Below are 19,085 nucleotides of genomic sequence, written 5' to 3'. Positions count from 1 at the left end.
GTTGAATGGCAGAGTGATGTTTTGATCGCCGACACCAAAATGAAGACCATAGCAACCATCACAGCTCAGAATTTTTTTTACCAAAACAATATGAAACATTAAGCTAAGCTTTGATTGGTTGCTACGGACAACAAAGAGAACCTTACTATACGATAAATCGAGAATTATTTCCATGGATCTAATGCCCTGTCATGTGCGATGCACTACATTTATTTTGGGATTATATTTTCCCTGCATTATTGTGATCGGTAGGTGTCTCAGCAGTCAACCTCCCCCCCTCCCCCCAAAGGTGTTATCACTTATTCTTTAGATAGGTAAACTCCATGGGGGACATGTATCAAAGATTTTACCCCTGTTTTGTTTGTATTTTTTTGCGCAAAATTTTGCGCAAGCCCTTTTTTTTGTGCATTTTTTTGCGCACATTTTGGTAGAGCATGTCCTCCAGATGTGGCTGAATCAGGGTACCTTGGAGTGACATCTATAGTACACATGGATTTATTACCTGCGTTCTTTTCCTTTGCACCAAACATTTTGACGCAAGTGCGTCTTTTTCCCCATAAATATAAGCCAACTTTAACTGCACGTAGCAATCCTTTCTATTTCTGAAGGAAAGTTCTACTAAGGAACCACCAGAATGTTTTTACTTTCCTATCTCAATTCCTCCTTTGGTTTGCTTTATATTGCTTTTTACTCCTTGGTTATTCTAAAGCACTTTTAAAATAATTTGCATATAGAATATTTGTTTACAGTTCAGTTATTCATTAGATCACTTGTATATTGGTATTGTTATTTTATGATCCAACAATTTAATACATTTACATAGGAAATGTTTGCTAGCTTACTTATCATTGAACAAGCTCCGTCACATTAAAATAGCTTTGTAATCCACTTAACACTGTAGATCATTCTCCTTTTATTTTTACAATTTACTGCTTTCCGTTATACTTTTCCCCAGCGCCCGGTAAGATGGTGGCTATCACTGATAGCCAGCCATCTTACCATGTGACCATGGGGGGGTTTCATCCCCCCCAGCGATCGCTGCTATCAGCTAGTCAAATCTGACTAGCTGATAGCAGCGTTTCGCTATGAGAATGCTTAGCAGCGCGGTGTGTGAGTCCGGATCACGGGGATCGGGACACACACCACTCTGCTAAGTGTCCCTTACCCGTCCCCCGGCGTCACTTACCTGGCCATGCGGTGTCTCGAGCGGTCCCGGCGCGAGCAGTGTCCTCCAGGCGGTCCCGGGGGTGGTGCGTCCCCGTGGTGAGTTTGCAGCAGCAGGGCGGCATCTTCATTGGCAGCAGTGAGATCGCTGTAAAGCGATCTCACTGCTGCCTCTGGGAGTTTCAAAACTGCAACTCCCAGCATGCCCAGACAGCCTTTGGCTTTTGCTGGGAGTTGTAGTTTTGCAACATCTGGAGGGCCACAGTTTGGAGACCACTGTATAATGGTCTCCAATCTGTGCTCTTCCAGATGTTCCAAAATTACAAATCTCAGCATGCCCACTCTGTCGAGGCATGCTGGGAGTTGTAGTTCTGTAACATCTGGAAGACCACAGATTGGAGACCATTATACAGTGGTCTACAAACTGTGGACCTCCAGCTGTTGCAAAACTACAACTCCCAGCATGCCCAGACTGCCCAAGCATGCTGGGAGTTGTAGTTCGTCAACATCTGACCCTTCAGATATTGCCAAAATACAACTTCCAGCATGTCCGGCCATGCTGGGAATTATAGTTTTGCAACAGCTGGAGGCACACTAGTTGGGAAACATTGTTAGTTTCCTAACTCTTTTTCCCAACCCGTGTGCCTACAGCTGTGCCTCCAAACTATAATGCCCAGCATGCACTGACAGACCATGCATGCTGGGAATTGAAGTTGTGCAACAGCTGGAGGCACACTGGTTTGGAAGCACTAAGTTAAGTAAAAAACGTTCAAGTGTTTTTTAACCAGTGTGCCTTCAGCTGTTGCATAACTACAACCCTCAGCATGCACGGACTGCCAAAGGGCATGCTGGGAGTTGTAGCAGTATGCCTCCAGCTGTTGCATAACTACAAGTTCCAGCATGTCCTTCTGCTGTCACTGCATGCTGAGATTTGAAGTTTTTGCAACAGCTGAAGGCACACTGGTTGCGAAACACTGAGTCTGTTTCCGTGTTTCGCAACCAGTGTGCCTCCAGCTGTTGCAAAACTACAACTCCCAGCATGCACGGACAGCCAAAGGGCATGCTCGGAGTTGTAGTTTTGCAGCAGCTGGATGTTTCCCTCCCCCCAATGTGAATGGACAGGGTACACTCACATGGGCGGAGGTTTACAGGGAGTGCTGCAAGATTGAGATGCAGCAAACTCGCTGTCAACCCCCGCCCGTGTGACTGTACCCTAAAAACACTACACTACACTTAAATAAAATAAGTAAAAAACACTATATATACACATACCGCTACACAGCCCCCCTCCCCAATAAATATGAACAACGTCTGGTACGGCACTGTTTCCAAAATGGAGCCTCCAGCTGTTGCAAAACAACAACTCCCAGTATTGCCGGACAGCCATTGACTGTCCAGGCATGTTGGGAGTTTTGCAACAGCTGGAGGCACCCTGTTTGGGAAACACTGGCATAGAATACCCCTATGTCCACCTCTATGCAAAACCCTAATTTAGGCCTCAAATGCACATGGCGCTCTCACTTTGGAGCCCTGTCGTATTTCAAGGCAACATTTTAGGGTCACATATGGGGTATCGCCGTACTCGGGAGAAATTGCCTTACAGATTTTGGGGGGCTTTTTCTCCATTTACCCATTATGAAAAGGAACAGTTGGAGTGTACACCAGTATGTTAGTGTATAAAAATAAAATTATTTACACTGACATGCAGGTGTTGCCGCATACTTTAGATTTTCACAAGAGGTAAATGGGAAAAAAGATCCCCATTTTTTGGAACACAATTTAGCCAGAGTACGGAGATACCACATATGTGGGCGCAAAGTGCTCTGCGGGCACACAACAAGGCCCATAAGGTAGAGTGCCCCATGTACATTTGAGGTGATTTGCACAGGGGTGTCACAGATGTTAAATGAAGAATAAGGACATTGGTATAATTGATGTGTTATAATTGGGTGCAAAAAGTGGTATTATTGTGAGATTAAAACTCTACATAATGAAGAAAAAAAATTCTAAAACTAATAACGAGGACACACTTACTGTTTAGGTGCAGATACGCTGCAGACAAAGCTCCTACTAAATAGAGCTGCGGTGTAAATTTATGCTTTCAGGAGAATTCTAAATTTAAACGCAATTCAAGAAAGTAGCTGCACAAAAATGATAAATTTAACGCAGCTGCACCAAATTTAGACAACAGGCAGAGGGGTAAAAAACTTCTATTATACACTGGAAATTATACATGTCCTCCCATGGGAATACCCCTTTAAACATACATGCTTACAAGTACATTTTCTACTGTAGACTGAATATAGTTTGGTCCATTTCCAACACTTTGCAAAATAAGAGTATTTGTTCAGAAGTGGGCAGAAAATAGTCATTCTAAATTATGTTCGATCCATTAAACTGAATAGATCTGAAGCAGGTATTTTGTGGTATATGTCGACATACCTGTATAACGTCATATACCCCAAATGTAGAATTCTTGAATAGTGTGAACATAGCATTGCATACATTTCATTACATACAGTTCTGTCTATGAAGGATGTTTATTGCATTATAACTTTACCAAACCTACAGATTACTCAGCCATTAAATCACAGTCAGTCAGGGGAATTATGTACGTTAGACTCATTTTAAATTATTAAACATTTTACATTATTGCATAATAAGGGAGTAGTCCTAATCTGTCCATTTGTGAACAATATAAATGAGGAAAATTCAATAAATTATCCTTGTTAACATATGTCAGTAAAATTAAGTCTAATGCCTTTTTACATTACAATTACATGATACGACTGTCTAGTAAATGTGGAGCAAACTTGCTATATATTCTATCAGCTTTCATGGAAAGAATACAGTAAGTGCATCATTCACTGCTATTCTTGTCAAATTTCTGACAGACCACATTATACTTCAATTAGATATGTTGGTAGCCATGCCATCTTTGTGAACAGAGCCATACTATCATAAGCACCTTAGTAAGACATTTTGAAATTTGTAAATGGGCAAAGTTATATTAACTTTTTGACAATCTATTGTGGACCAAGAACCAATGCTATCCATGAACATGTCCTCTTTACCTCTCCAGTCACCTCTCAATACAACTACATCTAGTGTTTCTATCTCTCACTGCCAGCCTCCCTTTCTATTTTAACAACTCGCCTCTTCCCCTTCAAACATATTTATTTACGAACACCTCCAAGATGTCCAGAATCCTTGTTTAAAATGACCCTGCAGATTGTATGATTATGGTGGCAGAGCTTCCAGTTGAGATATCTTATTAACTGTTGTGGCCAACACACTTCATGATGCGTGATCCTTAACTTTACACCTGTACCACTGTAAATGTAAAGTTTTAATTTTTTTTGCAAATTGCTTTGATGTATCCAAAACAGTTCAAGTACCTATTTTTCAGAGACAGCTGGGGGCCATTAGAAAAAGTAAAATGTGGATTACAACTAGGTTTGGTTCAGCTAGAAGCCGAACTTTGGGCAGTTCGCCAGAACCTGCTTAAAAAACATTAGCCACATGGTGGAAAGGAGAAAAAGGGAATCCCATTATGCTTTACAGCAGGCAGTATAAAGGTGATGTCACTGTAAAAGCTTACGCACATATCTTTTATAGGAGAAAATGCCCCCCCCCCCCAAATTTTAACCCCATCCCTTCTGAGTATGGAAATATGGAAGTCAAGTGCACTGCGGGCGCACTACAATGCTCGGAAGAGAAGAAGTCACATTTGGCTTTTGGAAAGCTAATTTTGCTGAAATGGTTTTTGGGGGGCATGTTGCATTTAGGAAGCCCCTATGGTGCCAGAAAAGCAAAAAAGAAAAACTGCACCCCTCAAGGAACGTAACAAGGGGTACAATGAGCCTTAACAACCCACAGGTGCTTGACAAATTTCCGCTAAAGTAGGACGTGAAAAAGAAAAATTTGATTTTTTTCACTAAAATGCTGGTTTTACCCCAAATTTTTCATTTTCACAAGGGGTAATTGGAGAAAAAGCCTCCCAAAATTTGTAACCCCATTTCTTCTGAGTATGGAAATACCCCATATATGGATGTAAAGTGTTCTGCAGGAGAACTACAATGAATTTAATAAGGGGTGCAGTGAACATTTACACCCCACTGGCATTTGACATATTTTTGGAACAGTGGGCTGTGCAAATTAAAAATTAAATTTGTAAAAACACATGGCCTTCAATTTCAGACACGTTCTCCCTCCAGAAGCCCAATGGCGCTTTTTCTCTTCTGAGCATTGTAGTTCGCCAGCAGAGCAATTTACATCCACATATGGGGTATGTTCTTACTCAGAGGAAATGGGGCTACAAATTTTGGGGGACTTTTTTCCTATTCTCCCCTGTGAAAATGAAAAATGTAGGGTAACACCAGCATTTTTGTGAAATTATAATTTTTTTTTTTCATTTTCGCATCCAATTTTAACAGAAATTTGTCAAACACCTGTGGGGTGTTAAGGCTCACTATACCCCTTGTTACATTCCGTGAGGGGTGTAGTTTCCAAAATGGGGTCACATCTGGGTATTTATTGTTTTGCGTTTATGTCAGAACCGCTGTAAAATCAGCCACCTCTGTGCAAATCACTAATTTAGACCTCAAATGTACATAGTGCGCTCTCACTTCTCTGCCATGTTGTGCGCCCGCAGAGCATTTTACGCCCACATATGGGGTATTTCTGTGCTCAGGAGAAATTGTGTTACAAATTTTTGGGGTTTTTTGTTCCTTTTACTGATTGTGAAAATTAAAAGTATGGGGCAACACCAGCATGTTAGTGTAAAAATATATTTTTGTTTACACTAACATGCTGATGTAGACCCCAATTTTACCTTTTCATAAGGGGTAAAAGGAGAAACTTGTAACGCAATTTCTTCCAAGTACGGAGATACCCCATATGTGGCCCTAAACTGTTTCCTTGAGATACGACAGGGCTCTGAAGTGAAAGAGCACCATGCGCATTTGAGGACTAAATTGGGCTGTTGCAAAACTCCCAGCATGCTTTGACAGTCAGTGGCTGCCGGCAATACTGCGAGTTGTTGTTTTTCAACAGCTGGAGGCTCCGTTTTGGAAACCCTACCGTACAATAGTTTTTTTGTTTTTTTTTATTGGGGAGGGACTATGCAGGGGCATGTGTATATTTAGTGTTTTACCCTTTATTATGTGTCAGTGTAGTGTAGTGTTTTAGGGTACATTCACACGGGCGGAGGTTTACAATGAGTTTCTAGCTTGGAGTTTGAGCTGCGGCGGAAAATTTGCAGCATCTCAAACTTACAGCAGAACCCACTGTAAACCTGCCTGTGTGCCTGTACCCTGTACATTCACATGGGGGGGCAAACCTCCAGCCGTTGCATCCTACAAATCCCAGCATGCACTGACAGACCATACATGCTAGGAGTTGTAGTTATGCAACAGCTGGAGGCACATTGGTTGCGAAACACATAGTTTATTACTTAACTCAGTGTTTCGCAACCAGTGTGCCTCCAGCTTTTGCAAAACTAGAACTTCCCGAATGTGCATGCTGGGAGTTGTATTTTTGCAACAGCTGGAGGCACACTGGTTTTGTTCGCCGTCCCGATTGCTGCCCAGCAGGGTCGTGATTGGTCGGTCGTTCCGACCGTTCAATCACATGATCATGAGGCTGCACCCGTGCCACCTCACTCCTGCCTCATTCACCCTTTTTTTCCGGGTCACCAGAGACCCGATTGACCCGGAAAAGCCACAAGTCGTTGGTCTGAATTGACCGACGATTTGCTGCGATCACTGGTCTTGGGACCCCCCTAGGGGTTTGCACGGGGTGCCTGTTGATAGATATCAGCAGTCACCTCGGTCCGGTCCCCTCCCGGCATGAGAATTCCCACGGGCGTATGTATACTCCCTCAGTCCTTAAGGACTTTAAAACGGGGGCGTATGGATATGCCCGCCATCCTTAAGGGGTTAATCAAGCCTCAAGCTTGAGGCTCTATCCCCTGCGTGCTGCAGCCCGTAGGGGGCCCCGTCACATTCGGGACATCCCTGTGTCCCGAATGATCTTTTCTGGACACAAGGATGTCCCGGTTACCTTTCTGCGGCTCTGTGTTAACTTTAAAAATGCAGGTGTGCAGGGAGGTAGTGCACGCAGGGACGTCACTGACATCCCGTGCGTGCTCCCATAGGAACGGAGCATCGGAGCATCGAGGAGGAGGACGACGCGCATGCATGGTTAGTTACCTTCACGTCATCTTCAGTGGTCCGACCACCAGTGGAGCCGTAGACGGAGCATTGAATTGGGGCTGTACACAGGCATACAGCCTCCAGCCATACACTGTATATGGCTGAAGGCTGTATGTCTGTGGGGGAGCTATACTGCACCTAATGGGGGGCACTATACTGCACCTAATGTGGGGAAACTATACTGCACCTAATGTGGGGGGAACTGTACTGCACCTAATGTGGGGCAACTATACTGCACCTAATGTGGGGGAACTATACTGCCAACCTAATGTGGGGGAACTATACTGCCAACCTAATGTGGGGAAACTATACTGCCAACCTAATGTGGGGGACCTATACTGCCAACCTAATGTGGGGGAATGATACTCCCAACTGAAAGTGGGGGAATGATACTCCCAACCGAAAGTGGGGGAACTATACTGCCAACCTAATGTGGGGGAACTATACTGCATCTAATGTGGGCGAACTATACTGCACCTAATGTGTGGGAACTATACTGCACCTAATGTGGGGGAACTATACCGCACCTAATGTGGGGGAACTATACTGCAAACCTAATGTGGGGGAACTATACTTCTATCCTAATATGGAGGAACTGCAATCTAATGTGGGGGTACTACAACCTAATGTGGCCGAACTATACTGCCAACCTAATGTGGGGGAACTATGCTGCCAACCTAATGTGGGGGAACTATACAAAAATATAAAATGTTACTATTCTGATCCCTATAACTTTTTTATTTTTCTGTATATGGGGATGTATGAGAATCATTTTTTGCACTGTGATTTGTAGTTTTTATCGGTACCATTTTTGTTTTTATGGGACTTTTCAATTGCTTTTTAGATATTTTTTTATGGTATTTGAAGTGGACAAAAATGTGCAAATCTGGTTAGTGCACTATTACGACTTTTGGGGCCCCACTTTGATTTTGCCCAGGTCCACGCTAAGCCTTAAAACGGCCCTAGTGGGACGAACATGCTCCTCCTCCAGACCTCTCTTGTAGCATGTGCGGCGCGTTCTCGAGGAGGCAGAGTCGCGGCAACACAAGGATGAGGATGGCACGTCCAAGTGGTTACTGCGCAATACCAGCAGCATTAATCTTGGTATCCCACTCTCCCAGAATGGCTGACGGCATCCAATATCTGCTAGAGGTGATTTTTTCATTTTTAAATTAAAATTTGTAATAAATTGTGTAATTTATTAGTTATATAATTATTATTATTATGATAGTGTACGCAAGCACTACCATCTTTCTATGGATTCTCTAGTTAGTTAGTCACCCTAATGTTTTAGTTTAACGGCTTTAATGATAACAGCTATTTATTTATTTTATATATATATGTTTCAGATTTTATTTTTTTTCTCAGCCATGTACACTAAGGGGGAGATTTATCAAAACCTGTCCAGAAGAGAAGTTGCTGAGTTGCCCATAGCAAACAATCAGATCGCTTCTTTCATTTTTCAGAGGCTTTTTCAAAACTGAAAGAGGGAATCAGATTGGTTGCTATGGACAACTCAGCAACTTTTCCTCTGGACAGGTTTTAACCCCTTAAGGACTCAGGATTTTTCAGTTTTTGCACTTTCGTTTTTTGCTCCTTACCTTTTAAAAATCATAACTCTTTCAATTTTCCACCTAAAAATCCATATTATGGCTTATTTTTTTCGTTGCCAATTCTACTTTGCAGTGACATTAGTAATTTTACCCAAAAATGCACGGCGAAACGGAAAAAAAATCATTGTGCGACAAAATCGAAGAAAAAATGCCATTTTGTAACTTTTGGGGGCTTCCGTTTCTACGCAGTGCATATTTCGGTAAAAATTACACCTTGTCATTATTCTGTAGGTTCATACGGTTAAAATGATACCCTATTTATATAGGTTTGATTTTGTCGCACTTCTGGAAAAAATCATAACTACATGCAGGAAAATTTATACTTTTAAAAATGTCATCTTCTGACCCCTATAACTTTTTTATTTTTGCACGTACGGGCGGTATCAGGACTCATTTTTTGCACTGTGATCTGAAGTTTTTATCGGTATGATTTTTGTTTTGATCGGACTTTTTGATCACTTTTTATTAATTTTTTAATGGTATAAAAAGTGACCAAAAATGCGCTTTTTTTGAATTTGGAATTTTTTTTGTGCGTACGACATTGACCGTACGGTTTAATTAATTATATATTTTTATAGTTCGGACATTTACACACGCGGCGATACCACATACGTTTATTTTTTTGTACACTGTTTTATTTTTTTTATGGGAAAAGGGGGGTGATTCAAACTTTTATTAGGGAAGAGGTTAAATGACCTTTATTAACACTTTTTTTTTACATTTTTTTTTTTGCAGTGTTATAGGTCCCATAGGGACCTATAACACTGCACACACTGATCTTTTACACAGATCACAGGCGTGTATTAACACGCCTGTGATCAGTGTTATCGGCGCTTGACTGCTCCTGCCTGGATCTCAGACACGGAGCAGTCATTCGCCAATCGGACACCGAGGAGGCAGGTAAGGGCCCTCCCGGTGTCCTTCCAGCTGTTCGGGACGCCGAACAGCCCAACTGAGCAGCCGGGTCACTTTCGCTTCTAAAGGGTTAATACCACACATCGCCGCGATCGGCGATGTGTGGTATTAGCCGCGGGTCCCGGCCGTTGATGAGCGCCGGGACCGACGCGATATGATGCGGGATCGCGGCGCGATCCCTCTTCATATCGCGGGAGCCGGCGCAGGACGTAAATATACGTCCTGCGTCGTTAAGGGGTTTATTTCTTCTTCCTTCATGCTGCATTTTTATTTCATTTACTCATTCGCTCAGCCTCATCTGTGTAACATATTAACCCCTTAAGGACTCAGCCCATTTGGACCTTAAGGACTCAGACAATTTTATTTTTACGCTTTCGTTTTTCCTCCTCCCCATCAAAAAATCATAACTCTTTTATATTTTCATCCACAGACTAGTATGAGGGCTTGTTTTTTGCGCGACCAGTTGTCCGTTGTAATGCCATCACTCACTTTACCATAAAATGTATGGCGCAACCAAAAAAATACTATTTGTGTGGGGAAATTAAAAAGAAAACCACAATTTAGCTAATTTTGGAAGGTTTTGTTTTCACGCCATACAATTTATGGTAAAAATTACGTGTTTTTTATTCTCTGGGTCAATACAATTAAAATGATACCCATGATTACATACTTTTCTATTACTGTTGCGCTTAAAAAAAATCGCAAACTTTTAAACCAAATTAGTACGTTTAAAATCCCCCTATTTTGAAGACCTATAACTTTTTCATTTTTCCGTATAAGCAGTGGTATGAGGGCTAATTTTTTGCACCGTGATCTGTACTTTTTATTAATACCATATTTGCTTATACAAAACTTTTGTTACATTTTTTATAAATTTTTTTGGGAATAAAATGTTATAAAAAAAAAAAGCAGCTATTTTGTACTTTTTTTTTTTTTTACGTTCACGCCATTCACCGTACGGGATCATTTACATTTTATTTTAATAGTACGGATATTTACGCATGCGGCGTTACCAAATATGTATATAAAATATTTTTTTTACGCTTTTTGGGGGTAAAATAGGGAAAATGGGACAATTTACGTTTTTATTGGGGGAGGGGTTTTTTCACATTTTATTTACTTTATTTTTTTTTACTTTTATTTTTACACTCTTATAGTCCCCATAGGGGGACTTTTTAAAGCAATCACTCGATTACTAATCCTGTTCAGTGCTATGTATAGGACATAGCACTGATCAGGGTTATCCGTCATCTTCTACTCTGGTCTGCGGGAAGGCAGATCAGAGCAGAAGACTCCCGGAAGACAGCGGAGCCAGGTGAGGGGACCTCCGTCTGCCGTGCAGGATGATCGGATCATCCTGTTAAGTGATCGGGATGCTGCAGATGCCGTGATCTGTATTGATCACAGCATCTGAGGGGTTAATGGCGGACATCCGCGGGATCGCGGGTGTCCGCCATTACCTGCGGGTCCCTGGCTGTGATCCACAGCCGGGACCTGCCGCGCATAATGCTGGCATTGCTCCGATGCCTGCGGTTATTCTCAGGATGTAAATGTACGTCCTGGTGCATTAAGTACCACATCACCAGGACGTACATTTACGTCCTGCGTCGTTAAGGGGTTAAAGGGGCAAATGGTTACCTACTGATAGTTTAGATTCAAATACAGATTGTTCTGATTTATTGTTTTAAACTTGCACGATACTACATATTGTTCACACAGAGCACCTGACCTTGGCTGGTTTACTGAGTGCAATTCACATAGAGGGAGATTTATCAAACCCTGTGCAAAGGAAAAGTTGCCCAGTTGCCCATAGCAACCAATCAGATGGCTTCTTTCATTTTGCAGAGGCCTTGTTAAAAATGAAAGAAGCGATCTGATCGGTTGCTATGGGCAACTGGGCAACTTTTCCTCTGGACAGGTTTTGATAAATCTCCCCCATAGAGATCGTGAGCAAATTGTCTGTTTCTATATGTGTGCATGCAAGCAAGAGTGTATTTGTGTGTGTGTGTGTATAGTATTGTGTAAATGTGTGTGTATGTCTAGATATATATATATATATATACATATATATATATATATATATATATATATATATATATATATATGTAGGAAGCCTATCAGGCTGAAATTGTGTGAGGGGGCAGGAATTTCCACACCCCTCCCACCTGTAGGCAGAGCCATGTTAGGGGAAGGAGTATAAAATGTCCCTGCATCATGTAGGCGGGGCGTACGTGACGTTTGCGGAAGGACGTTGGCAGTTGGTCCGGTTCTGAGCGGGGCCATGTGTGTATGCTGCAGCAGAGGAGGAGCGTAGCCGTTCGAGATAGCATCAGGAGCGGTTCAGTATGCGCCGGGCTCCGGCAAGGTTTCTTACCTTTTGTCTGATGTCCTGAGCCGCAGCATTATGCTCCCCGGGACGCGGCGGGCGGCTTCCGGCACCAGTATTGTTCTGGCTGGCTGTGCGGCTGGTCTGCACATCTGGCGCTCCCTTGATAACCGCTTGCGGTCTACTGTTCTATCCCGGGGGTCTCCGGCAAGAGCCGCTCGCTAGTGGCTGCGCTGCTGGGAAGGGGCCGGCATCCCACGTGTCTAGCCTGGAACCGGCATCCCACGTGCTTTTGCTTACTATGGTGACGGCAGGCTTGGTTGCAGCGGACGGCGTCTGTTTCCCTCAGCAGGCCAGCGGTACCGGTTTTAAGCTGCCTGCAGACGGCAAGTGACGCTGTTGTAGAAAAAAAAAAAAAAGCCTCCGCCGGCTCTGCCTCAGACCTAAGGATTCGGGAGCCCGGAGCGCATACGATCAGAGTATAGTATTATTGTCATAGCGTAACCAGCACAGAATTGCAGAGGGTATTTAGTGGTGTAAGGGGGAGGGGGGGAATGTTTGCATGCCGGCAGCATTATATGCTGGACGCCCGTTGCCCTCAGAGCCCCAATGTTGCATCCTCGGAGGTACTGGAGGGGGGGGGGGGGGGCTTCTAGCTTCTCAAGGCAATTTGAGCCATGTCATTATAGGGTGCCAGTATGCAAATAGTTCCTGTGCTCATTTCATACGGGTTGTAGCGTTTCCACACTTACATCCACTGCGCCTTTACCATAGATTCACTCATAACTGGGCGATCATTATTTGCAAGCCTGCATTCCGTGCATTCTTACAACATATTACATATGTACACGGTGCATTTGCTGCATTTATACCAATCATTACGTTCATACCGTGTAGTTACTTATTACGTTCATACCGTGCAGTCACTTATTACGTTCATACTATGCAGTCCCTCACAGCATTGATACTGTGCAGTCACTCTTAAGCGCTCATACCGTTCAGTCACTTATAGCGTTCATACCGTGCAGTCACTCATGATGTTTACCTGCAGTCACTTATAGCGTCCACACCGTGCAGGCACTCACAGCATTTCACACCGTGCAGTCGCTCATAGCGTTTCACACCGTGCAGTCACTCAAAGCATTTCGCTCCGTGTAGTCACTCACAGCAGCCATACCGTGCAGGCACTCATAGCATCCATACCGTGCAGGCACTCATAGCGTCCATACCGTGCAGGCACTCATAGCGTCCATACCGTGCAGGCATTTATAGCGTCCATACCGTGTAGTCACTCATAGCGTTTCATACCGTGCAGTCACTCATAGCATTCATGCAGTTGTTCATAACGTTCATACCGTACACTCAAAAAAAAAATACATATATATATATATAATAAATAAAAAAAATGCATATATATATATATATATATATATATATATATATATATATATAGTACATACATGCGTTGCAGCATCATATACAGAAGGTGCAGTTACAGTATCGTATATAGTACACAAGGTCATAGTAGCATGCAGTAGGTTACAGGGTTAGGCATAGCACATACTCTCGTGGCGTACTTGCAGTGGGTACATTGTATTATCTTATACAGTACATACGCTCATAGTGTTATATTGCAGTGGGTAGTTAGTGTTGTATACAGTCCATGCGCTCATAGGGTTGTCGCAGTAGGTATAGTTAGTTTGTACACCAGTATATATGCTTATAGTGTTATTTGTAGGGGTTACACTCATAGGTGCTGCATACAGTAAATATGCTCATAGTATCACATGCAGTAGGTACAGTTAGGGTAGTTTGCAGTACATATGTGCAGTGTCATATGCAGTGGGTACAGTCACACTGGTATGGTATACAGTGCATACGCTCATAGTGTTATAGGTGGTAGGCACAGTTAGGTGGCATGCAGTGCTTATGCTCAGTGTCATATGCAGCAGGTACAGTTAGTGTTTTTGTTACAGTACGTACACTCATAGTGTCATATGCAGAACCCACAGTTAGTGTTGCATACAGTACATGCGCCCATAGTGTCTCATGCAGCAGGTACAGTTACTGTTGTGTACAGTTCACAGGCTCGTTGTGTCACACGCAATGTGTACAGACATAGGGTCATACACTTTGAGCATTGTTCGTGTGCTTGTCGTGGTCATATTGCACTTACGCGTGCCGTCCTTTCCATACATACGCAGGTTGCTGTCCAGTACATATGCTCATAACTATTGTTGTATCTAGCTTCATACAGTCTTACCATACACATGTTCATAGCTTGCACTGTTCATACGCCCATGGATTCACACGGAATATACTATACATACGTTCGTACTTTCGTACTTTACAGATGCTCATAGCTGGTTCTCTACAATCATTAGTGTTGAGCGGCATAGGCCATATTCGAATTCGCGAATATTCGCGAATATATGGACGAATATTCGTCATATATTCGCGAATATTCGCATATTCGTTATATTCTCGTTTTATTTTCGCGTATGCGAAAATACGCGCATGCGAAAATTAGCATGTGTGGAAATTCGCATATGCGAAAATTAGCATATGCGAATTTTCGTATATGCGAATTTTCGCACGCCAGTCTCACACAGTAGTATTACAGCCTTCTTTACACCACACAAGCTGGAAGCAGAGAGGGGTGATCACTGTGATGTGTACTGTGAAGAAAAAAAAAAAAAAAAAAAACGAATATTCGTAATTACGAATATATAGCGCTATATTCGCGAAATTCGCGAATTCGCGAATATGCGATATTCGCGAATAATATTCGAATTGCGAATATTCGCGAGCAACACTAACAATCATTAATAGTTACACCGAACATATCTCTGATACGTTTAAAGGACAAGTCTCACAGTAAAAAATTGTTCAGCTTTTAGTGCAGAAGATAAAGTTATACAGGTTTGTAATTCACTTCCATTACCAATGCTGCTTAGAAACAAGCTTTTCCTGCATTCTTCTGTCTGACAGGATATTCAGCTGTTCCAGGTTTTCATGACTTTCGACCCCCTATTCAGGCTGTTATCAGCAGCATCCAGGGGCTGTGACGTGACTATTACCCAGAAAACCCCTGTGCTGCAGAGAGCTCCCTGAGCTCGGCCTTAGCCCCTCCCATATGATGAATATTCACACTGTCCTCCCTCTGTTCTGTAGTGATTGGCTGAGCAGCACTGCCTATATGCCGGCTGATTCAGATCATAGCAGAGTCACCAAACAGGCTGATTCTCTCCCCTCTCCTTGCTAATGTTTATACACTGAGAACGGAGGAGAGGGGGGAGGGGAGGGAGCTGTCACACTGAGCACTGGGGAGAGAGGAGTGCAGGGCAGAGGAGGGGGGAGGTGATTGTGCCAGTGTAAAGCTATTTCACTGAGAGGAGGAGGCGGAGGGAAGGATTTTACAGTGTAAAACTGCAGCTTCAACTCCAGGGTCCCTCTCTCTGAGCACTGAGATTACATTTTGGTTCCTCGTGGCCACCCTGCTGTACAGGGCTATGATTGGAGCTCAGTGTTATGTGGGCGTGGCTAGCAGAGCTGTGGGAGTGACTAAAATAAGTTAGGGGTGGTAACAAGCTCTCTGCTCAGGCAGCTGAGAGCAGGAAATGTGAGCAGTGCATGCAGGGAAATGTAGTCTTTGAGATCACAGGCATAGCCACCATAACCAGGAAGTAACTGGAATTTATGAGCTGAATAGCTGGTGAATGGGGGGCGGAAAAAAAATCACAAACATGTCAGAGAGGTGGTAGCTGAATATACTATGGAATGGCTAGGTATTTTTTTTTTCTTTGCTGCATGGGATATCTTCTTTAAGCTTGCACTGATCATATGTTTGTAGCATTCCATGGTGCGTACATTTGCAGTTTGTGGTCAGCATCAATCTGTTTAGTCCATTCAGGTCAACATCACGCGAGCGTCCATCGCGTCCACAGCTTTATTCAAAGACCTGTCACGTCTACAGGTACGAGGTTTGAGTTAGTTGGTCTTGTTACAGGCACGATGATTACGCAAAGACGTGTCACATCTACAGGCATGAGGATACGCAGGACCTGCCTAATCTACAGGTACTATAGGCACGCAGAGACCTATCATGTCTACGGACACAATGCTTGTGTTAAATACAGCAGGTACAGTTAGTGTTTTAACTCAGCAAGAGTGGATAGTCGGCACCTCTACCCCAGATAGCGCTCCTCCCTTAGTGCTTCAGCAGCAAGATGTATGCAACCTGGTTCCTGAATCTGTCCGAAACAGTTCCGTAAAGTGCTGGCAAGCACTGTACGCTGTGTGGTTCCAATTCCCTTAGAGATACAGCATTCACAAATATATGCACAGAAGAAAAAGAGGGACGTCACTCACCAGGATACGGTGCAATTTTCTTTATTTCAACGGTGCAGAGACATGGAGCACGGACGCCAGAAGGTAGGACTAGCTCATCAGTGGGAAGCTGGGTGACAGCTGTTGCGCGTGCGTATCACGCTTCTTCAGACCCTACCTGTTCCGTGATGTGTCACCTGTTACGCCGAGCGCTCCGGGTCCCCGCTCCTCCCCGGAGCGCTCGCTACACTCCTCTCACTGCAGCGCTCCGGTCGGTTCCACGGACCCGGGGCGCTGCGATACCGCCTCTGGCCGGGATGCGATTCGCGATGCGGGTAGCGCCCGCTCGCGATGCGCACCCCGGCTCCCGTACCTGACTCGCTCTCCGTCAGTTCTGTCCCGGCGCGCGCGGCCCCGCTCCCTAGGGCGCGCGCGCGCCGGGTCTTTGCGATTTAAAGGGCCACTGCGCCGCTGATTGGCGCAGTGGTTCCTATTAGTGTTTACACCTGTGCACTTCCCTATATCACCTCACTTCCCCTTCACTCCCTCGCCGGATCTTGTTGCCTTAGTGCCAGTGAAAGCGTTTCCTTGTGTGTTCCTAGCCTGTGTTCCAGACCTCTTGCCGTTGCCCCTGACTACGATCCTTGCTGCCTGCCCCGACCTTCTGCTACGTCCGACCTTGCTTCTGTCTACTCCCTTGTACCGCGCCTATCTTCAGCAGCCAGAGAGGTTGAGCCGTTGCTAGGGGATACGACCTGGTCACTACCGCCGCAGCAAGACCATCCCGCTTTGCGGCGGGCTCTGGTGAAAACCAGTAGTGACTTAGAACCGATCCTCTAGCACGGTCCACGCCAATCCCTCTCTGGCACAGAGGATCCACTACCTGCCAGCCGGCATCGTGACAGTAGATCCGGCCATGGATCCCGCTGAAGTTCCTCTGCCAGTTGTCGCTGACCTCACCACGGTGGTCGCCCAGCAGTCACAACAGATAGCGCAACAAGGCCAACAGCTGTCTCAACTGACTGTTATGCTACAACAGTTACTACCACAGCTCCAGCAATCATCTCCTCCGCCAGCTCCTGTACCTCCTCCGCAGCGAGTGGCCGCTTCTGGACTACGACTATCCTTGCCGGATAAATTTGATGGGGACTCTAAGTTTTGCCGTGGCTTCCTTTCCCAATGTTCATTACACTTGGAGATGATGTCGGACCAGTTCCCCACTGAAAGGTCTAAGGTGGCTTTCGTAGTCAGCCTGCTGTCTGGAAAAGCCCTGGCTTGGGCCACACCGCTCTGGGACCGCAATGACCCCGTCACTGCCTCTGTACACTCCTTCTTCTCGGAAATTCGAAGTGTCTTTGAGGAACCTGCCCGAGCCTCTTCTGCTGAGACTGCCCTGTTGAACCTGGTCCAGGGTAATTCTTCCGTTGGCGAGTATGCCGTACAATTCCGTACTCTTGCTTCTGAATTATCCTGGAACAATGAGGCCCTCTGCGCGACCTTTAAAAAAGGCCTATCCAGCAACATTAAAGATGTTCTGGCCGCACGAGAAATGCCTGCTAATCTTCATGAACTTATTCACCTAGCCACTCGCATTGACATGCGTTTTTCCGAAAGGCGTCAGGAGCTCCGCCAAGATATGGACTCTGTTCGCACGAGGCGTTTCTTCTCCTCGGCTCCTCTCTCCTCTGGTTCCCTGCAATCTGTTCCTGTGCCTCCCGCCGTGGAGGCTATGCAGGTCGACCGGTCTCGCCTGACATCTCAAGAGAGGACACGACGCCGCATGGAGAACCTCTGCCTGTACTGTGCTAGTACCGAACACTTCCTGAGGGATTGTCCTATCCGCCCTCCCCGCCTGGAAAAACGTACGCTGACTCCGCGCAAAGGTGAGACAATCCTTGATGTATTCTCTGCTTCTCCACGTCTTACTGTGCCTGTGCGGATGTCTGCCTCTGCCTTCTCCTTCTCTTCTGTGGCCTTATTGGACTCTGGATCTGCAGGAAATTTTATTTTGGCCTCCCTCGTCAACAGGTTCAACATCCCAGTGACCAGTCTCACCAGACCCCTTTACATCAATTGTATAAACAATGAAAGATTGGACTGTTCCATACGTTTCCGCACGGAGCCCCTTCTAATGAGCATCGGATCTCATCAAGAGAGGATTGAACTTTTGGTCCTCCCCAATTGCACCTCGGAAATTCTCCTTGGACTTCCCTGGCTTCAACTTCATTCCCCAACCCTGGATTGGTCCACTGGGGAGATCAAGAGTTGGGGGCCCTCTTGTTCCAAGGACTGTCTAAAACCGGTTCCCAGTAACCCTTGCCGTGACTCTGTGCTTCCTCCAGTAACCGGTCTCCCTAAGGCCTATATGGACTTCGCGGATGTTTTCTGCAAAAAACAAGCGGAGACTCTACCTCCTCACAGGCCTTATGATTGTCCTATCGACCTCCTCCCGGGCACTACTCCACCCCGGGGCAGAATTTATCCTCTCTCTGCCCCAGAGACTCTTGCCATGTCTGAATACGT

At 44.8% G+C, this 19,085-nt stretch overlaps 1 protein-coding gene across 3 annotated transcripts in view; it reads right to left on the bottom strand.

Moving 5' to 3' along the window:
* LOC130355330 (keratin, type II cytoskeletal cochleal-like) overlaps positions 1-15,279 on the bottom strand; it is a 29,522-nt gene extending 14,243 nt beyond the window's left edge. Inside the window, exon 1 of one of the 3 annotated variants that reach the window (XM_056555359.1) lies at positions 15,178-15,279. The gene's annotated coding sequence lies outside the window, so the exon portion shown is untranslated. Of the gene's footprint in view, positions 1-8,779; positions 8,844-12,281; positions 12,401-15,177 lie in introns of those variants that run through there. The other 2 variants (XM_056555358.1, XM_056555357.1) reach the window with 2 other exon arrangements.
* Positions 15,280-19,085: the final 3,806 nt, after the last annotated feature.

Source organism: Hyla sarda, chromosome 2 (genome assembly GCF_029499605.1).
Source record: "Hyla sarda isolate aHylSar1 chromosome 2, aHylSar1.hap1, whole genome shotgun sequence".
Classification (NCBI taxonomy): Eukaryota; Metazoa; Chordata; class Amphibia; order Anura; family Hylidae; genus Hyla; species Hyla sarda.
The sequence above is the reverse complement of the archived record's forward strand: the minus strand, read 5'-3'. Positions and strand labels throughout refer to the sequence as shown.